Source organism: Mobula birostris, chromosome 6, assembly GCF_030028105.1.
Source record: "Mobula birostris isolate sMobBir1 chromosome 6, sMobBir1.hap1, whole genome shotgun sequence".
In the NCBI taxonomy this organism is placed as follows: Eukaryota; Metazoa; Chordata; class Chondrichthyes; order Myliobatiformes; family Myliobatidae; genus Mobula; species Mobula birostris.
The window spans coordinates 168,301,883-168,323,231 of NC_092375.1; the positions used below are offsets into that span (position 1 = coordinate 168,301,883).

Below are 21,349 nucleotides of genomic sequence, written 5' to 3' on the forward strand. Positions count from 1 at the left end.
TGGTGGAAAATGAACTGCTGTGAAGTTTCAACACCATGCTGTGACTGTGATACGTAACGTCTACTTCCTAAACATGAGCCCTCTATTGCCAAAGAGGACAAGGGTATTGCTGCCGAGATCACAATGTTGAATATGATTCTGAGATGGGAATACGTTGCTGGCCCTTCACTGTTCACCAGAAGGACTGCAATTCTTTCAAATGACAGCCCACCACTGCCTTCTTGAGGGATGGGCAATAAATATCATCAAAATCTAGATCCCAAAAAGGAATGTGAAGAGATACATCATAGGGACATACTTGGAAGGTTCACGAGGATTCCTGGGATAGCAATATCCCTGTACAGGGGGAGAGTGTGTAGGAAAGACAGGTGACCCAGTTATGCAGTTGTAGAGATCCAGGTTCAGATATAAACTCTGGTGCTCCCTGTGTGGAGTTGGCATGTCCCCTCTTAGACTGTGTGAGTTTGCCTTGGATATTCCAGCTTCTTCCCACATCCCAAGGATGCATGGGAAGAAATTACCCAGAGGGAAAACTTGAAGGGTGTGCTCAAAAGCTTCCTGGGAGAAAGCGACAACATTCCTGCTGACTCCTGAGATTCTTTTGCCCGGTGACTGCCTCACAATGGAGAAAGGTGGCGATGGGAAGTTTTGACCCTGTGCACTCACAGCTTACAGATGTCCTGGGTAAGGAGCACACTGTCTCACAAACTACGCACCTGCCTGTTCAACTGGGCACCTGCTTCTCCACTTGCTGGAGTCAGCAGTTGCTACGTCGGCTTGACCTGTCACCTCGGAAGCCATAAATCCTGAAATGGTGCAAATCATCTTCGGTCCTAAGAAGGAAGAAGTAATTTCTGCATAGATCAGGTGGATGTTGGTAAGGCAAGCTACTACAGGAGCTGCCTGTAAACTTCATTAGTACCAGTATCCTGCTCAACCAATGGCCCTGTGGACAGTTTTATGAAACCAAGTTTTATGCAAGAGTCATTATCTAAAAGATGGTCAAGAAGTTTTTTTTCTCTTTACTCTAGCAGTATTTGCTACTTTAAAAGAATTTAAGGATTGAGATACTATTAGGGAATGGACAGATTTCATTCCTTTTTTCCTAATTACACAGATTAATTTTTATAGTAGAATGGGAACATAACAAAAATGTTTCCTCTTTTTATATTTGCAAACATTGTGTGCATTTTCTGTCCCTTTTTTTAAAAAATAGAACATATAACTTCTTGTTTTGATATTAGGACAATCTAATGTGCTGTACTTATAGTATAGTGATTTTTATATTTGAGAAACATTTTATAAAGTTATTAGTGTTGATTCTGAGGAAAATGAATCATTACTGCTGTTTGCAAGATGAGGGTGTGATTGTTTAAAACAGAGGTGCATTCTTGTAGAGGGTGGTGAAATCTCTACCCTGGAGGGCAGATGATTAGGAATATTTAAAGAGGATTTAAATACATTCTGGAAGGATGTGGGAATTGAGGGCGAAGGGGAAATGGCAAAGAGCAGGTGAGTTCTGAGAGCGATCAGTCATGGTATTGAATGGCAAGATGGGTTCGAGAGGCCATGTGGTCTTCTGTTCCAGTTTTCTTATGTTTGCAGCATTCCTGACATAATTGATAGAAAATATAAATTGATAAACAATAGAATTTAGGGAGCCGATGTGAAAGAAATTCATATTCTTTGAAAATTTCTGCCTATATACGAAAGAATCTGGAATATTCTGATGGACAGCTTCTTCACATGTTTGTAATAGCATGACACTTAATGACTAGAATGTGTTTCCAGTCCAATTATTTGTTTGAATATGTTGATACTTCTGATCACACCGCAGAAAATTACATTCATTTACCCAGATATGTGAATTTTGCAGATGACAGAACATTTTTTAAAAAAACTTGAGGAAATTAAGTAGCTTTCTGCTATGCAGCAAGCTGTCAAAAGGACGTTGGGTGCTTCCTTTTTTGATCAAGGAACTCAGAAAATATGTACTTTTTTTAAAACTTGAAGATTTTTAAAAACTCCTAAGGCATCTTCCAAAAATGTAAATCAACAATTGTACCTCACTCAGCAAAATGTGCATGCAGACTGCAGAGCTTACCCCAATGATGATATTTTGTGTGTTGACAAAGAAAATTCTGCCTGCATTTGCTTTTGAATTACAAATACCTCTGTTGCAAGTGCTGCTGTTTCTACTTTTAAGTTGTGACTTAAAATTAAAATTGGGTTGGAGGAATGCTAGGAGGATGGCTATTTGACTTTCATTAAGTTTGAGGATTTGGAATGGCATATTAAATATAAATTAAGATAAACTGAATAAAATGGCCTGCTTTGAAAAGTGTCAAGGAAAAGGATTTGAAAATATAAATCTTTTTAGTTATATATTAACAGCTAAATTTCAGAAGTTGATGAAACGTTTATGACAGGAGCCTATGAGTAAGTGCAGGAAAGAATTTTAATTTTAGGTCAGAGTTATACTCAGTGTTACGGGTATGATTTTTGAAAGTGGAAAGAAGCCAATAGCATTGTTCCACTGAGTTTAACCACTTCAATGAGTGCACTAATGTCAAATGGGGTGCAGTGAGGAAGTCTGACGTTCTACATACAGCTAACAGGAAGCAAACAGAAAGAAGCTCAGGGAACTGTACAAATTTGAAGCTTTGAAAGAGACAAACGTTTCGAAGGTAAGCAAAGTTAATTTAACCACACAACAGTTAAAAAGATCGTGTCTCTAGATTTCCTAATTCTTAAGTGAATTAGGATTTGTTTAGTTTAACATTCGAAAGGTCTGCAACAGATGAAGCTTTATTCGGGGCACTCTAGTTAAAACCACAAGCAATTTTAGCGGAACTGAAACATGACTGCAGGACAGAAAATTAGAGTGTATAGCAGTAAAACTTGTTATACATTGCACCTAAGTGGCTGTTGAGAGCCAGGTTACAGAACAAACATGGAGCAAAATACGAACACATTTTTATTAGGTAAGTAATTTCTGACTACAAACTCAGTTGTGCGTTGCTATATAAAATTCTAAAAACCCTTGGCATGATTCATTAAGGAAGAGAAATAAAGTATAATTGTAATATTGTTCTGAAGGATGATGCAAAAATAACTTTATGTATTTTGCATTATACATACAACATCTCCGTACAATGCTTAAGGCTGTTTTTCCATTTGATATTCAGCATGAAAGCAGTGCTTTGAGTAATGATTCATTATCACGGGAAGTAAGTTTCCTGCAAGTACTTCATTTTCAGAACACAAAATTTAGATCAATAACACAACAGTATTTTTGAATAAGACTAATTGTTAGGAATACAGATTTGATTGAGGAATGTGTAATGCCTTAATAAATTCTTTTCACCTGAGTATGCTCTGTTTAAATCTTTGAATGTAGATGTATATCTATACTTTCTGAAGTAGCTATTTGCATGTATTTTAAAATGTAGCCATATGCATTTGAAAAATACAAAATCTCTTTCCCTTTTTCTAACATGTTTCATTTGCTAAGTACATATTGAGCAACGGACTCCATATTAACTTGATTTTACACTGTGACACCAATGTGAAGATTTTACACTGATTTTAACTAAATTTTATCCTAAAATCGAGTAATAGTTGCATACTTTGCCCTATAAAATATCACCTTATGTATGGAGACAGTTATAACTACCTCAGCAAATTTTAATGGGGTAAATGGAAACTAAAAATAAAACTTACATGGTGATCTCTTCTCACCTAATTTGAAAACTTAATTTTCAATGGTGGGGGAAAGAAAATTCAAGATTGTTTAGTGTCATTTCCAGTACACAAGGGTAAAGGTTAATTGTTACTCCAGATGTGATGCAGCACAAAAAATACAATGCAATAAAGAATACAATAATTAAAACAATACAGTAAGTAAAAATACACAAGATGACTTGTATGACTGATAGGAAATGATAAAATATTGGTGGTTGGGGGTGTGGAGGGGTGGGTTAGCAGGTGGATGTGTTGATCAGCCTTACTCCTTGGGGAAAGTACTGTGTGGAGTATGGTGATCCTGGCGTGGATGCTATGTAGCCTCCTTCCTGATGGGAGGGGGACGAAAAATCTGTGAGCAGGGTGGATGGGATCCTTCGTGATGTTACTGGCCCTGTTCTGGAATCTTTCTGTCTATAGGTCCATGTTGTTGCCAATGATGCAACAGGCAATATTGACTACCCTGTGTAGACCTTTCCTGTCTGCTGTAGTGCAGTTTCCGTACCGTGCACTGAAGCAGATTGTTGAGATGCTCTGTGCTGCACATCTGAAGAATGATGTGAGTGTAGATGCACATAGTCGACCTCTCTTCAGCCTCCTCAGAAAGTAAAGGCATTGGTGCGATTTCCTGATAGTGTAGAAAGCTCCTTTCTGGGTATGGAGCTTTCTACTTAAAAATAATTATATGTTGGCACAATGGTTTAATATAGTTTTGTGCTCTTAATATGTTCCACTGAACAGGTTTTGCCCCAACCCAAAGAACTGAATAAAGCGGAGTTGAATATTGAAATAGAAATTGAGAATTGGAGTGTGTTGATTTGAGCAAAGTGCCAACAAAAGCTTCAAGCTCAATGTTATGTTCTAAAGATTAGCTGATTTAGCAACTGCACCGAAACATCTGAATCTTAAATTTCCCAAGTTAAACAGGAAATTTTTTTTTCTCTTGTGAAGCCTGAGAAGGCATTGCTAATGGTCAGAAATTCTAACCTCTTAAAGAGGTCTATTTTGCCTATTTTCAAATTATAATCTCCATTTAAATTTGTGTTTAAATAATTAAAAATGTGTTTGTCCTCTTCAGAAACTAAGATCTGTAGATTTATAAATATAGATTACTTGTTATTGGTCAAATGAAATACAGTGTCTTTGTTAATGGATATTCAATTTGAAAGTACATAAGTGTCTAAATTTTGTTGGTACGCTTCCACTTGTGTCTTAATGGCTGAAAGAAAATCATTTTACTTAGTATTGTAAGCTTATGATTTTGTTAAAATATACAGAATTAGTAAAAACTGAGATGTAACTTTTAGCCAACTCTAAACAATTTGCTTCTAGTTTGCTGAATTAAAGTAACCTCTTTAATGCTTACTTAGAACAGTAGTGTGCAGGAATGGTCTTTCAGCCCATCATGTTTAGTCAATCATGATGGCAATCTAAATAATTCCATCCTCCTGCATGTGGTCTATGTCTCCCCATCCCCTTCCAGTTCAGTTCATCTGTTTCTCTGAATGTCTAAAGTGTTGCTACACCTCCTCTGACTGTACGTGCCAGGCACCCATTACTCTGTTACCTTTAAACTAAATTTGCCCCTCAGATCAGCTTTATATCTCCTCTGGTGTTTAACATTTCCCCATGGGCGAAAGACTCTGACTATCTTATTCTATCTGTACCTCTTACGTACTTCTAACTAGATGCCTCTGACACTCCAGAGAAAATAATCCAGATTTGTCCACCCTCTCCTTTAACAGCATCTCTATTCATGCAACATTCTGATGAACCTCCTCTACACCCTCTACAAAGCCTCCAGGTTCTTCCTGAAGGGCAGGGGTTGCTAACATATTTTATGCTCTGGACCAATGCCATTAAGAAAGGGGTCCATAGACCCCAGGTTGGGAACCCCTGCTGTAGGGTGAAAAATGCCACACACAATACTCCAAGAATAGCCTAAGCAAAGTTTTTTTTTTACAGTGCAACCTGACTTGCCAACTATAGTACCCAGTGCCCCTAATTTGCTTCCTTTACCACCTATCCACTTGTGTTTCCACTTTCAGGGATCCCTCAGTACAACAATGCTCCAGAGTGCCCTGTCACTTATGATATAACTTCTTGCATTTGACCTGCTGAAATACAATAACTCTCATTTGTCCATTTAACTTCTTTTAGATTCAATTTGCCTGTACTTTAAAGATGAGGTTCTGCTGATGCTGGTTTTCGAAATCCAGAGTAACGCACACAAAATGCTGGAGCAATGCAGCAGGTCAGGCAGCATCTATGGAGAGGAATAAACAGTTCATGTTTCGGACTGAGACCCTTCATCAGGACTTGTGATGCAGGGTCTCGACCTGGAAAATTGACCATTTATTCATCTCTATAGATACTGCCTGAGCTGTTGAGTTCCTCCAGCATTTTGTCTGAGTTACCTATACTTCACCTCCATTTACTGGTCACCACTACCCTCTGCCTTCTGTGAACAAGCCAATTTTTATTCTTATTCAACTTGGCAATTCACCATCAGTCCCATGTCTTCTGAGTTGATCTGCCATCATGGGCCTTGTGAATTGCTTTTCTAAAGTCCAGGTGTACAATATCCACTGCCCTACCCTCATCAGTCATATTTATTACTCCTCACAAACCTACTGAGCCACAGTGCCGAGTCGTGTCACCCAGCCATCCCCCAGTGTAACCCCAGCCTAGAATTCATACTAACCGGTGGGTCTTTGGACTGTGGGAGGAAACTGGGGCAGCCGGAGGAAACCCATGTGGTCATGGAGAGAACGTACAAACTCCTTGCAGGCAGTGGTGGGAATTGAACCTGGGTCGCCTGTACTGTGAAGCGTTTTGCTAACCACTAGGCTACCGTGCCGCCTGATGTTTGAGTGCTCCTCCCCAGCATGGATTAATGCTGGCTGTCCCTATTATGTCCTGCTTTTCTAAATGCAAGTAAATCCTGTCACCTTGGAGTTGAGAGCAGGAGAGTTTGAGAAGTGTCTTGGGACATCCTCATGAATTTCACTGTACAGGACTGCAAAAGAGGTAGTGAATAGGTGATTGGCTGACTAACTGTTTATCAGCAGCAAATAAGAAGCAGGTTGGGTGAAGTGGAACAGCTATTTTGGGAGCAGGCTTTGTGAGAATGGACCATTGTAGGAGTGGGGAGGCTTTGGGTCAAGAGACTTCAGTCTGAAGAGGCTCAATAAGTTGCCTAGGTGTTTGGAGTGAGAGCAGAAACTTTGTAAAGTCAAGTCTTGTTGATTGGCTAATTAGGGAGCACTCTATCCAATAAAAGGAAGATGAGTTCAAGTGGAACAGCTTTTTTGGCACAGAAATTCTGAGATTGGGGAGTTGAGGCTTTGGTAAAGGGGCACAGGTCAGAAGAGGATTTATTTTTGCTGTTCATCCTTGGTACTTAATTCAGTGTAGGCAGGACAATAGTTAGAGCAGTGGAATCTGCTCCTGCAAGATAGTCCAGGAACCTGGCAGTCTTCCTGATTTATGGGAAGTGCACCTAGCTGTAGCACCTGACAGACCAGGTGAGGGAACTGGAGCAGGGGTGGGTTGAAGTTAGGACTATCTGGAAATCCGAGAAACTCATAGGTGAAAATTTCATTGGGGTGGTTACAGGCTTCAGATAGACAAGCGACCAGCCCGCGAAGTAAGGAGAGTGGACAATCACTGCAAGGTTACCCTGTGCCCATTCCCCTCAGTAACAGGTATGCCCCCTTGGGTACTGTTGAGGGAGATGTTCTTTCAGTGTCTAGCGTTAGTAGTCAGGTATCTGGTACTGCAGCTGGCCCAGAGGGCATTCAGACAGGATGACAGTGATAGGAGACTTGATAGTGGGAAGGGCAGGAGATTCTGGGGGCATAGAGGAGAAGCCAGGGTGGTGTGTTGCTTCCTAGCTGCCAGGGTCAATGATGTGTCTGAACGACTGCAGAAGATTCTCAAGGGGGAGGGGGAACCGCCTGAGGTGATTGCACTCTGTGTTGGTACACATGGTATAAGTAGAATGAGGACTGGGATCTTACAGAATGAGTCTGGTAAGGTAGTGATTCTGGATTACTCCTAGTGCCATGTGCCAGTGAGGTCAGAAATAGAGGGATGTTTCATAAGAGATGAATTGAGAACGAATGAATTTGTAGCTGAGGAGCAGGTGCGGGGCCGTGAACCCTTGGGATCTTCTCTAGGGTAGAGGCAACCTGTACAAGAGGGGTAGTTTGCACTCAAATCAATGAGGGGCCAATATCCTTGCAGGGAAATGTGCTGGATTTAGATGGGGGGATTGTAAATGAGTTTGGCAAAGGGTGGGTCTCTGAGCAGTAGCAAGTAAGTGAGGAGCTATCTGGCCTTTTTTGACAAGAGAGGACATAACAGGAGTACTGAGAAATGGGATTTTTGCAGAATCATTCAGTGAGGCCGTGTATTTAGGACTTCAACTTCAAATTCAAGTTTATTGTCATTTGCCTGTGCATATATGAAACAGCATTCCTCCGGACCATGTATCACAAAAAAACACATAAAACACAATATTATATAATAAATAAGTTAATAAATATAATTCAAATGCCTGTAGTAAAACACAGCACAAGTAAGCAGGAAACTGCTCACTGTCATGATGATGAGAGCTCGTCATTAGTCCCACAGCCTGAGGGAAGAAGCTGTTAGCCAGTCTGGCAGTCCTAGTCCTGATGGTTCTGTATCTCCTTCCTGATAGTAGTGGGTCAAAGGGATTGTGGGATGTGTGGTGGGAATCCTCAATGTGTTGGGCCCTTCATGTACAACACTCCCGGTAAATGTCACAAATGGGGGCAGGGTCTTGCAGCTTCCATACCACAATGATGCAGCCAGACAGGATGCTCTCGAAGGTGCACCTGGAGAAAGTTGCTAGACTGGGAGCGGGCAGCTTTACATGCCTCAATCTGCTCAAAGTGTGGAAGCTGCTGTGCCTTCTTGACTAGTGAGGGGGCTTTGTGGGTCCAGCTTAGATTGTCTGTGATGCACACACCAAGGAACTTTCTGCTCTTCACTCTCCACAGCAGAGCCATTGTCGACTCGTGCCTCCCTGAAGTCCACAATTATCTGTTTTGTCTTGTCCACATGAGACTCAGGTTGTTCCTGAACCATTTGACAAGCCTTTCCACCTCTTCTCTGTATGCTGACTCATCATCACTCACAACACGCTGGAGGGACTCAGCAGGTTGGGCAGCATCCGTGGAAACGATGAGTCGACGTTTCCGGCCGGAACCCTTCGTCAGGACTGAAGAGGGAGGGGGCAGAGGCCCTATAAAGAAGGTGGGGGGAGGGTGGGAAGGTGAAGGCTGGTAGGTTCCAGGTGAAAAACCAGTAAGGGGAAAGATAAAGGGGTGGGGGAGGGGAGGCAGGGAGGGGATAGGCAGGAAAGGTGAAGAAGGAATAGGGGAAACCACAATGAGTAGTAGAAGGAGACGGAACCATGAGGGAGGTGATAGGCAGCTGGGGGAGGGGGTGAGTGAAATAAGGATAGAGGAAGGGAGGGGGAGGGAATTACCAGAAGTTAGAGAATTCTATGTTCATACCAAGGGGCTGGAGACTACCGAGACGGTATATGAGGTGTTGCTGCTCCAACCTGAGCTTAGCCTCATCATGGCAATAGAGGAGGCCATGTATGGACATATCTGAATGGGAATAGGAAGCAGAGTTGAAGTGGGTGGCTACCAGGAGATCCTGTCTGTTGTAGCGGACGGAGTGGAGGTGCTCGACGCAGCGGTCCCCCAATCTGCGTCGGGTTTCACCGATGTAGAGGAGGCCGCACCAGGAGCACCGAGTGCATTAGATGACCCCAACAGACTCACAAGTGAAGTGTTGCCTCACCTGGAAGGACTGTTTGGGTGTATGTTTGTGCATAAACCCGACGCAGATTGGGGGACTGCTTCGTCGAGCACCTCCGCTCCGTCCGCCACAATAGACAGGATCTCCCGGTAGCCTCCACTTTAACTCTGCTTCCCATTCCCATTCAGATATGTCCACACATGGCCTCCTCTACTGCCATGATGAGGCTAAACTCAGACTGGAGGAGCAACACCTCATATACTGTCTAGGTAGTCTCCAGCCCCTTGGTATGAACATAGAATTCTCCAACTTCCGGTAATTCCCTCCCCCTCCCTTCCTCTATCCTTATTTCACTCTGCCCCCTCCCCAGCTGCCTACTACCTCCCTCATGGTTCCGTCTCCTTCTACTACTCATTGTGCTTTCCCCTATTCCTTCTTCACCTTTCCTGCCTATCCCCTCCCTGCTTCCCCTGCCCCACACCTTTATCTTTCCCCTTACTGGTTTTTCACCTGGAAACTACAGCCTTCTTCTTCCTACCCTCCCCCCACCTTCTTTATAGGGCCTCTGCCCCCTCCCTCTTCAGTCCTGACGAAGGGTTCCGGCCCGAAACGTTGACTTATAGTTTCCACGGATGCTGCCCGACCTGCTGAGTTCCTCCAGCGTGTTGTGAGTGTTGCTTTGACCCCAGCATCTGCAGAGTATTTTGTGTGTGCTGACTCATCATTGTTGCTGATGGGGCCAGCCGCTGTAGTGTCTTCAGCGAACTTTATGACGGGGTTTGAGCTCAATCTGGCAGTGCAGCCTTGAGTCAGCAGTGGGCTCTGCATAGAGCCCTGGGGGACACCGGTGCTCAGCGTGATGGAGCTTGAGATGTTGCTGCCAACTCAGACTGACTATGGTCTTTCCATCAAGAAGTCCAAGATCCAGTTACAGAGAGGGATGTTGAGCCCCAACAAGAACAGTATCCACCAGCCTCTGAGGAACGATCGTGTAAAACGCTGAGCTGAAGTTGATGAACAGCAGCCTGGCTTATGAAGCATCATTTTCTAGATGGGACAGGACAGAGTAAAGCGCCAAGGCTATGGCATCTTCAGTGGACCGGTTTGAGTGGAGGGTGAACTGGAAAGGGTCCAATATGGCTGTAAGGTGGGATTTTTATGGTCCATTACCAGCCATGCAAAGCAGTTGATGATTGTTGCAGTCAGTGCGACTAGATGGTAATTGTTTAGGCCAGTAACTGTTGCTCTCCTGGGCACGTGAATGATGGTGGCCATCTTGAAGCCTGCAGGGGGACAGTGGACTGTTCAAGAGAGATATTAAAGATGTCTATTAAAACCTCTATTGGATGGGTTGCACACTCCCTCAGCACCTGACCAGGTATGTTGTCTGGCCCTACTGCTTTGATGGGTTTACCCTGGCTAGGGTTCTCCCCACCTCTGCTGTGGCCAGACAGGGTGCCTGTTCCTCAGGAAGGACACTTAGAAACAAGAAGGGGAGGGTTACTCTCGTAGGGCTGTATTATTGACCTCCGCCCCTAATAGTCAGTCAGAACTTGAGGTGCAGGTGTGTAGATAAATGGCTCATAGTTTTAAGAATGATGATTGTATTAATGAAATTTTAATTTCCCCAGTATTGATTGGGCTACCTATAGTGTTAAGGGCCTGGACAGGGTGGAATTTGCTGAAATGTGCCCAGGAAACTTTCTTGTGTTGATATATAGAGGTTCTTGCTCAGGGAGTGGAATGCTGGATCTCCTTTTAGGGAATGAGGCAGAGCAAGAAAGTGTCGTGGCAGTGAGCGAGCTCTTTGGCTCCCGTGACTGTAGTTATACTTTTTTTCAAGATAGTGATGGAAAAGGAGAGAATAGGTCCACAGGGTAGGGTTTTAAACTGGAGCAGGGCTAATTCTGGGCAGATATTTGCTTCAAAGTTAGCCACTGGTGAAGTTCCCAAGGACTGTAAGATTTCAAAGTTCTGTTGTTTAAGAAGAGTAGCAAGGACAGGACAAGGAACTATAGGCTCATCAACCTGACTTCAGTAGCAGGGAAGTTTCTGGAGAGAATTCTGAATAATGGAATCTGCCGGCAATTGGATACAGTTAGATAGGATGGATTCAGCATGGCTTTGTACATGGGAAGTCCTGCTTGATTAATTTTTTTGTTTATTGAAGAAGTAACCAAAAAGGTGGATGAGGATAGAGCAGTGGATGTTGGCAATTTGGACTCTAGCAAAGGCTATGACAATACCCTGCATGGTTGGTGGGTCTGTAAGGTTGGGTCCCATGGATTCCATGATTAGGAGGATTCAAAAGTGGCTTGGTGGCGGAGTTGGCTAAGGTTGTTTTCTGGACTGGAAGCCTGTGATTAGTGGTGCGCTGGTTTGGGACTCTTGTTACCTGTTATTTATGTGTTTATATTTAATGTGTTTATTATTATTATGTCCCTTTTGTGCTGCATAGGATCCAGAGTAGTAATAATTTTGTCCTCCTTTACACGTGTACTGGAAATAATGTTAAACAATCCTGAATCTTGGCGGCTTGATCAATAAATTTGCAAACGACGAAATTAGGAGGTATTGTTGTAGCGATGGTACAGTGGGATCTTGATCAGTTCAGGAAGGGAGCTGAGGAGTGGTAAATAGATTTCAATACAGAAAAGTGTGAGGTGATGGATTTTGGAAAGACAGGTCAGTGTGGGACTTGTTTCATGAATGGTAAGGCACTAGGGAGTGTAATGGAACAGAGGGACTTAGGAGTACAAGTCCATATGGTAGTTAATTGAAAACAATATCAAAGGTAGACATGGTGGTGAAAAAGCAGTTTAGCACACTGGTGTTCATCAGTCAGAGCATTGAGTACGTGGGTCGGGTTATTATGTTGCTGTTGTACAAGTCATTGGTAAGAGTGTATTTGGAGTACAGTGTATGGTTTTGGTCAACCTGTCATAGGAAAGATGTGGTTAAACTAGAAAGTGTGCAGGAAATATTGACAAGGATGTGCCAGGACTGGAGGGCTGGAGTTGTAGGAAAGAGTTGGCCAGGTGAGGTCTCTATTGCTTGGAATCGGGGCGAAATTATGAAAGGCATGGATAAAGTGGATGATAATGGTCTTTTCCCCAGGGGAAGGGAGGCATAGACCTAGGGTGAGAGGATTAAGGTTTAAAAGGGAGTTGAAGAGCAACTTATTCCACACAGTAGTGACCATATGGTATGAGCTGACAGAAGAAGTGGTTGAGGCAGGTACAACGTTATCATTTAAGGAGAACTTGGAAAATCAGGATATTGGGAAGCTGGATGGTCACCATGGTCAGCATTGACTCATTGTGTTGAAAGGCCTGGATCTATTCTGTTTTGCTTTGTGAACCTCCAATAATTTCTCTACTGACAGTGGGAGAGAAGAGGGAGGCGTGGAGCTGAGAGACAAAGGCAGGTGGGTTATGGTTGGGTGTAAAAGCAGATGGAGCCATTTGGAGGGAGAAAAAGGTGAAGGTGGAAACAGCTGCTGGAAAATGAAAAGTGGGAACATAAGGCATCAGATGAGTGAGGAAGGTGATAAATTGGAGGAGAGGTGAAGGGCAGATGGGTGAGAGGGATCTAGTTACTGAAATGTGTGGGTAGTAAGAGGATATAACCATGGCAGGGAAGGGGATGAACATAGGTAATGGTGGGAGTGGTGCTGGAGGGGTGTATAGGAAAGGGAACAACCCACCCTCTTCCCCCCCACCCCCACCTGTCATTCTTCACCCTTCCATGGTGTAGCTGTCACCTCCTGCCCCTGTCTCACTCCTCTCCTCCCTCCTCTTTTATACTGGCTGCCCCCACTTTGTCCTAATGCATGGTAAACACAAAATAATCTGCAGGTGCTGGGGTCAAAGCAACACTCACAACACGCTGGAGGAACTCAGCAGGTCGAGCAGCATCCGTGGAAAAGATCGGTCGACGTTTCAGGCCTGATGAAGGGTTCTGGCCCGAAACATCAACCGATCTTTTCCACAGATGCTGCCCAACCTGCTGAGTTCCTCCAGCGTGTTGTGAGTGTTCCTGATGCAAGGACTTGATGTGAATAATCAACAGTTGTCCCCTCCCCTCCCCGCAGATTCTTTGTGACACACTGAATTTCTCCAGCATCTTGGGTTTTGCTCCTGATACCAGCATTTGCAGTCTCTTGTGTCTCCTTTCTATAGTTGGTAAAATTATTCAATTATATGAATGGGCTTGGATGAGAAGAATTTCCTGGGGTTTTTGGATGGTGTAGATAAATCTTCCTCAGAGCTGTGTTTTGCTGTGCTCTGTTGTTTCTGATTTGTTCCCACTCTTTCGCGTGGCTCCATCAATCCTTGTGACATCCATCTCATTTCCCTTTCCCTCCACACTTTCTTAGATCTAGTGTTCTATCTATTCCTGACACAATTCACTGTACCGCAGAACGTGTTTGCCCTCATCAATTCCCAGTTCTGAAAAATAAGTTATTGACCTGAAACGTTAATTCTTTTTCTTTCTCCAAAGATCCTGCCTGAACCTTTGAGTACATGGAAGCATACTGTACATAGAAAATCAGAGTGCATCATTAGGCCTTGATAGTCTTCCACGTCTTCCTTGAATGGATGTCCATTCAGTTATCTTCCACCAATAGACCCATTTCCTTGGAGTGGACAATGTTTGTTCTTATTTACTTACTTTTTTAAGATCAAGTATGGACTTCGCTTGGACCCAAGTTAGAGTTCATGAGATAGATAGGACGGATTTTTTTTTTCACATCCTTTAGGACATAATTCTATCTTCTCCTTTAACGGTTTCTGTGGTATGCAATGACTTCATTTGTGCTGTTTTCTGCACTCTCACAGAATGTAAGTTCCATTGCTTTTGATGGCAATTTTCACTTTGTGCACATCCGTCATGGAGTCCATGACTGACTTCCCTTTCTGGATGTCTTCATCTCAAGAAATAGGCTAGCCACAAATATTCATTTCAAGCCGAGAAGCTCCCATGGTTGAGCACACTTCCTCCCGCCCTGCCTTTTGTAGGGACTAACAGTACGGTGCAAAAGCCTTGGGCGCAGATGATATATATAGTTAGGGTGCCTAGGACTTTGGCACGGTACTGGATTTGTCAATGTGGAGCGGAGGGCGAGTTTGTTGATCTGGCAGGAGCAAAAGGTGTTGGGAATGGTGAAGATGGAGCACCACGGGAGGGCAGCGGGGCAAGTGGCAGAGGAGGAGTGCTGGGGTGGGGAGCGGTACGGTTGCCGACATACCCAGCCCTGAGACACCAGGAAGTTCATTTGATTTTGAGCAATTGGTTTACTGATCATTACAGAATGCCTCTCTGGTGCTTCCTGCTCCCTCCCCTCTCCCTTCCCTTCTTCCCAACCATGACTTCCTTCTCCCTGCCCCCTTCCCACTCTCAGTCCGCAACAGAAAACCACATCAGAATCAGATTTATCATCAGTCACATGTCATGAAATTTGTTTTTGTGTGGCAACAGTACAATACAATACATGAAATTACTCCAGAGTGTTGCCAGCATTTTCTGTTTTTATTTCAAACTTCCAATATTTGCTGGTGCTGTTGATTTTTCAAGGATGGAATTCCCTGGACCTTCCGCCTGTCCATCCTCCACATTTGAAGGACCATTCTTGTTATTTTCTTGCAAATGTGGTAGATGCAATACCTGTCCTTTCAACCCTTCACTTCCCACCATCTTTCCAGTTGGAGTAGCAATTTAAGTGTACAGTAATTCTGTCAATGTGATGTACTCTATTTAGTCTTTACAATTTTTTTTTCAGCACTGGAGAGACTAAATGCAGACTGTGTGATCACTTTGTGGAGCTTCTGCATTTAGTCATAGAAAAATACAGCACAGGAGCAGACCCTTCATTCATCCAGTCTGTGCCAAACCATTTAATCTGCCTTCTTCCATTGACCTGCACTGGGATCATAGTCCTCCATACCCCTACCACCCACGTACCCATCTAAACTTCACTTTTAATGTTGAAAACGAGCTCGTGTGCACCATTTGACCTGGCAGGGTCCATGGGTTAATTTTGAGTTTTCTGTCAGAAATTCTTTATGCAACTCCCATTCTGACTTACTCGTTTATGGCATCTTGCATTGTTACAAACCCAGGTCAAGCTTGTACCTCTTCATTTTTCTGGGCACAATATTAAATAATTCTAATTTACTTTCTTTATCGATACGAGAAATGGACATTTTGCTCTAAGTCATCACGTGTGGCATTGACTCTGCTTCTATCCCCTCCCCGTTAGTATAACCTGGCCAACTGTTTGCAAGACATTACAACTTGTCAACCTGTAATCACAACTTATCCCCAAAGCAACACACATAAAATGATGGGGAACTCAGGAGGACAGACAGCATCTACAGAAAAGAGTAAGCAGTCGATGTTTTGGGCCAAGACCTTTCTTCATCCCCATATCATCCACTCGCCTGAACCCATCACCCATAATGACCTATCCATCATCCACCCCCACCTTCCCTGCAATTCATTTTTCTTCCATCCTCTCTGTTTTTGACAAAGGATCCTGGATCTTGGCATTCACATTGTTTTTTGTCCCATAGGGTGTTTGCAGAATTTTCTTTCATGATTTCAGATTGTCAGCATCTACCTTTATTTTCACAGTATTCCAGGTGTGGCTTTGCCAAGGCAATGTATCAGATTAAATTTTTAAAGTTCAATTGTTGGATGCATTTTTCAATGAAGTGAGTTCAAAAACAGCCGTCTAACCCTTCTTTGCAGTTTTTATGTTGGAGTGAATTTCTTAAATTAAGGAAAGCTACCATGTTCTATTTTCCTAAATTATAATCTGAGCAGTTTTGTGTCTTGGTTTTTAAAACCAAAATGGTTTATCTCAAATGATCTGTACATATTAGAACACTGCATCATTTGATAAAGACCATATTTTGCATAAGTTTTAATATGATTGACATTTATAAACTTGCATTACTTTCATTGGTCTCCAATTTGTTAAATATTTTCACTATTTTCAGAGGCTATAGCTCCAGTTATTGCATGATTTTGAATTTTATAGGAACACATAAATTTTATAAATGACTGACTCATTGTAAAATGATGTGGCATGTAGTAGCTTAGCAAGAGTTGGGATAATACATGAAATCTAACGGTAAATCTGCAGGCCAGTGTAAGGAAAACGTTGATGATATTGAAGGGGGTTTTCTTTTTGGAGAAAAGGGAGTTTTGTCTTTTTTCACAAGAATTTACACATTTCTAAACTTTAGTTTCACTCAAAATTTAATGTTTAAATACCTTTATCTAAAACTGTGATACAAAATGGATTTTGATATTACTGTGTACATAGTTTCCTACAGTGCTTTCAAATGGTTTGGTTAATTGAAATATTTTTCTTAATTTTCCTCAGTTTGAACTTTTTTTCTCCAAATTTTCTGAAAGGCTGGTAAGAAATTGTAGAAGTGTAACCTAAGTGAACATCATATTCAGTAATTACCAGGTTTTCTTAGAAATATGGAGGAAGTATATGAAAGAAATATGGCATGTCCATTGGACAACTTTTTGTAGTTTTTGCATTGTTAGTGAGCATTTAACTGCTGATGGCTTGGGAACATAGTGTTTCCTTGAGTTAATTTATTTTAAATATCTTGTAGCGTATTCATAAACAAGTTTTCAAAGTTACTTTTTGAGGTTAAATTAAAGAAAACCTAAATCCCTTCATGCAGGAACTTTATGAGAATCCTCCAAGAAATTCTTGACTTTACATTTTACATTAAATATTTTCATTAAGTGTCATGCTTTGGAGACACTGCAGAGGAGGTTCACCAGATTGATTCCAGAGATGAAGGGGTTAACCTATGAGGAGCGATTGAGTTCATGGGACCATACTCTATGGAATTCAGAAGAATGAGAGGGGATCTTATAGAACCATACAAAATTTTGAAAGGGATAGATAAGATAGAGGTAGGAAAGTTGTTTCCATTGGTAGGTGAGACGAGAACTAGGGGACATTGCCTCATGATTCAGGGGAGAAGATTTAGGACAGAGATCAGGAGAAACTGTTTTTCCCAGAGAGTGGTGAATCTGTGGAATTCTCTGCCCAGGGAAGAAGTTGAGGCTTCTTCACTAAATATATTTAAGATACAGTTAGATAGGTTTTTACATAGTAAGGGAATTAAGGATTATGGGGAAAAGGCAGATAGATGGAGCTGCGTTTACGGACAGATCAGTCATGATCTTTTTGAATGGCAGGGCAGGCTCGATGGGCCGGATGGCCTACTCCTGCTCCTATTTCTTATGTTCTTATGTATTACCTAGTTTTTCCAGTTGTATGTGACTGGTAGAATATTACTGCAACCTGAGAATGGCAGGGAAGATGGATATTGTTCAATAACTCGATTTCCCACACAATGAGGGCCAATTCTTGCCAGTGTGCACTGACTCCCTTTATTTGATAATGTTGATTCTGTTCATTCATTCATTTATGTGTAACATATGGAAAGATAAAGTGACTATATGATTGTTTAATTGAGCAAAAAACATTTGAGTCTGAAGATTACATAAATGTCAGTCAGGGAGGTGAGATAAATTTGCCTCTGTTTGCATTTGACTGCTGCTTCCAGCAAGGGAAAATATGATCCCTAAAGTATAGTTCCAGTTCCTAGTCCCTCAGAGGCTGATTAATCACATTCAGATACATGGTTATGACCCCTGTTGATAAGGAATTGTGGTGAAATCAAAAGCTACGCAGTGATCTAAGGTGGTTATTGCATATTGGCTTCCTTGCAGTCTAAAGAAGTGTGCAGCAGGTATGATGTTGAGGAAATGGGTGTTGGGGTGCAGGGTTCAAATGAGATTTTTCAACACCCTATGCCTAGGAGAAACAAATTGCACAGATTTGTGAAACATTTGATCTGTGCTTCATGTAGGACTACTGAAGCCCCTGAGGAAACACAAGAACAGAGATTTGAATGCTATGTGTGCCTCAGACCAAGACCTTTTAAGAAAAGATGGATGACTTACAAATATAATATTTTTGAAAGAAAAGTCAACTCAGCTGTTCACTATCGTCGTCCTTCAGTATTTTGTTAGATGGATTTATCAGGGACAATCCCCAGAAGTATGTCAGAAACAACCTCCACTACACTGCCGCGTTTTTGTTCTTGTGTTTGTTTATAGTTTATATGGGCCGTCGTTCACAGTACCTGTGCTTCATTAAGTGGAATATGGTGGTGCTTACCTATGATAGTAATGCTTCTGTGGCCTGAGGTAATTTATGAGCTGTTGATTTGAAAAATACTAGACTCATCTGCCCTGTTGATTTTCAGCAGTACCTGAAGATCCAAATCAATGCCCAGGAACAATCCTGCAGGATTACACTTAGAGGAGGCAGCCAGGAAATCTGACATTTCCTTGGCAACGTTTATTGTGCTGGGTTTGGGAGAAAGGAGCTCTGAATTGTTACAAGAGCACTGAGAAACTTTTTTTTAAGCTTGCTGTCTCAGAGGCTGACAGAGGTAGAAAGATTACATTAATAATATTGTGTAGTTGCACATGATAAAGATCTCTTTCTAATGTGGGTTAGTGACCGTATTGACCAAACACCAGAGCTGTGGAAACGTTTCACAGAACAGGGTCCCCAGAAAGTGAAAAAGAGATGGTTCAAGGAAAGGCCTGAGAATACTAAAATTGAAGTATTGGTATAATTATTTGTGATGGCTACTGTTGTTCGTTGAATGTTGGTATTGGTGATAATATGAAAAATAAATTCAATGAAGTGGTTATGAAAACAGCATCCTGAATACAGGCAGTGAAGGACCTTATGACAGTAGACAGATGGTTCACACTTTCTTAGCACATTTTAGCATTAATATAACTACATTTACAAATTATGTGCCTAAAAGAGTTGGTAAGGAGAACCTGGATAATCTCAACTATCCTGTGCTAATATAGATTGAAGAAACTAGCCTTTCACACAAGTTGAAAAGCCTTGGACCTACTGGGATATTGTGTATATAACTCTTGTGTGGCAACCAATACAGCCATGTTGTTGAAATTGGTGTTGTAGGCATAAGGGACTGATATTAATCTGAATCAGTTGAGGAATGGGAGTGGGTAGAATTTAGACAGTAACATCATGCATATACTTTAATAACTTGATAATTGCAGACAGAAGTGAACAAGGATGCTTTCATTGCAGAATGGTAGAAACACTTGTGACTGAAGAAGTCTTTTCCACTCATTGTGCCTATAGTGGCCAAAAATGGACTTTACATGAATTCCACTTCTCACCTCTGAGCTCTCTTCAATTCTGACTCTTCAGGTTTTAATCAAGTAAAATTGTAAATTAGGGTAAAAGATGCCCTTTTGGGGTACTTTGGGCTTGCAAAATATTCTGGAACTCAATTTAATCTTCCAGTAGTCTTTTTTTTGTTTCAAAAAAGCAATGTTTTCTACAGTTCTAGCATGATTGTAGCATCTTATAATCTTTACTTTTGTCAATTAGTGCACGTTTCTAGTCCACTTTAACCTCTCTATCACACTATGTTATCTTCAGATTATACTGATGTAGTGTTTATATTGCGTCAATATCTTTACCAACATAAGGTTTGCGACAGTAGAAACAGGAAGAACTTGCTGAATTTTGAGAAATACTAAGGTAAAGGAAATGATTAATGGAAATGACAAAGTATACCAGTTCAGAAAAATCCCTTAATTTCAGGGGAGATTTTCAGAAACAGCTATGATATCTTATTTTACTCGCTATGAAAGGTTGATGTCAGATACGGGTCAGAACGCGAGTTACTTGAACAATATCTAGTGCTTTGTGAAATTGTTGGAAAAACTAAGTCACTTTGGCATTTGATGGAGAGGCAGAACTGGTGACACTGAGGCTGTGGCGGTGATGGGATAGTTGCAAGTAGACAGGCAAAGGGCTCTTCTTCAGTGTTGAATCTTAAATGTGGCTGCATCTGTGTTTTCACATAAAGGCAAGGTAATTGAAGAGTTGATCTAAAACATTCTTCATTTAAAACATAGATGAACTAAGGACAGTGCTGGAAAACGGGTAATAAGGAAATAGTGACGTTGTGGGACTTTTGGCTGAATACATAGGGAGAAACCAAAATTAGTAACTGTGACAATAAAACAGATTTGAATGTCAGTGTGGCATTAAGTCCTTAATTACACTTGGTTGTCTCCATTGTGCAAGCTGTGAAGTGCGAATTCCCAATACCACATCCCTGAAATGGACACTCTGAACTGCATTGTGGGAAAAGATTACCATGCAAACTGAAGGGTGTGCTTAAAGTTTCCTTGAAAGATGTAACATACTTCTGGACTGATGGGGATCCCTTGCTTTTGAAAGCTTTAAAAAAAACATTTGAGAATCTTGAATCCATGCGTCAGGACTCCAGTAGAAGCCCTGTGTCGATGGCAGAAGGACTGCATTGCATAAACCAACCTCTCAATCTCCCTTTCGTTTACCACCTGCCAAATCTGCAGAAGAGCTTGCAGTTCCCGAACGGATCTTATCAGTCCCTCAAAGCATAGATCTGGAGTGGAAGCAAGTCATTCTCCATCCTGCGGGACTGCTTGAAAAGATGGAAGTTAATGTACAGGAGGAAAAATAATTGTCCTGATTTGTTGTCCTTTGTCATCTTTTTCTCCACCTTTTTCGAAAGAAGCAAAAGCTACAAAGAAATTAATCAAAATAATGCATTTAGTCACTGAACAATAATACCAATCATCTCTTACTTTTTCGTACAGAATGAGGAGAGTTCAAATTTGACTGCAGACTTTGAAAGTTGCAGTGACTCTG

The 21,349-nt window shown here is 41.8% G+C and overlaps 1 protein-coding gene across 4 annotated transcripts in view; it reads left to right on the forward strand.

Annotated features, from left to right (window-relative positions):
* Nucleotides 1-21,349, forward strand: part of LOC140199561 (WAS/WASL-interacting protein family member 1-like) — a 123,637-nt gene that overhangs the window by 20,470 nt on the left and 81,818 nt on the right. The window contains exon 1 of one of the 4 annotated variants that reach the window (XM_072261833.1): nt 2,603-2,687. The exons of 2 other annotated variants lie outside the window; for them this stretch is intronic. The gene's annotated coding sequence lies outside the window, so the exon portion shown is untranslated. Of the gene's footprint in view, nt 1-2,602; nt 2,688-2,777; nt 2,985-21,349 lie in introns of those variants that run through there. One more of the 4 variants, XM_072261834.1, reaches the window with a different exon arrangement.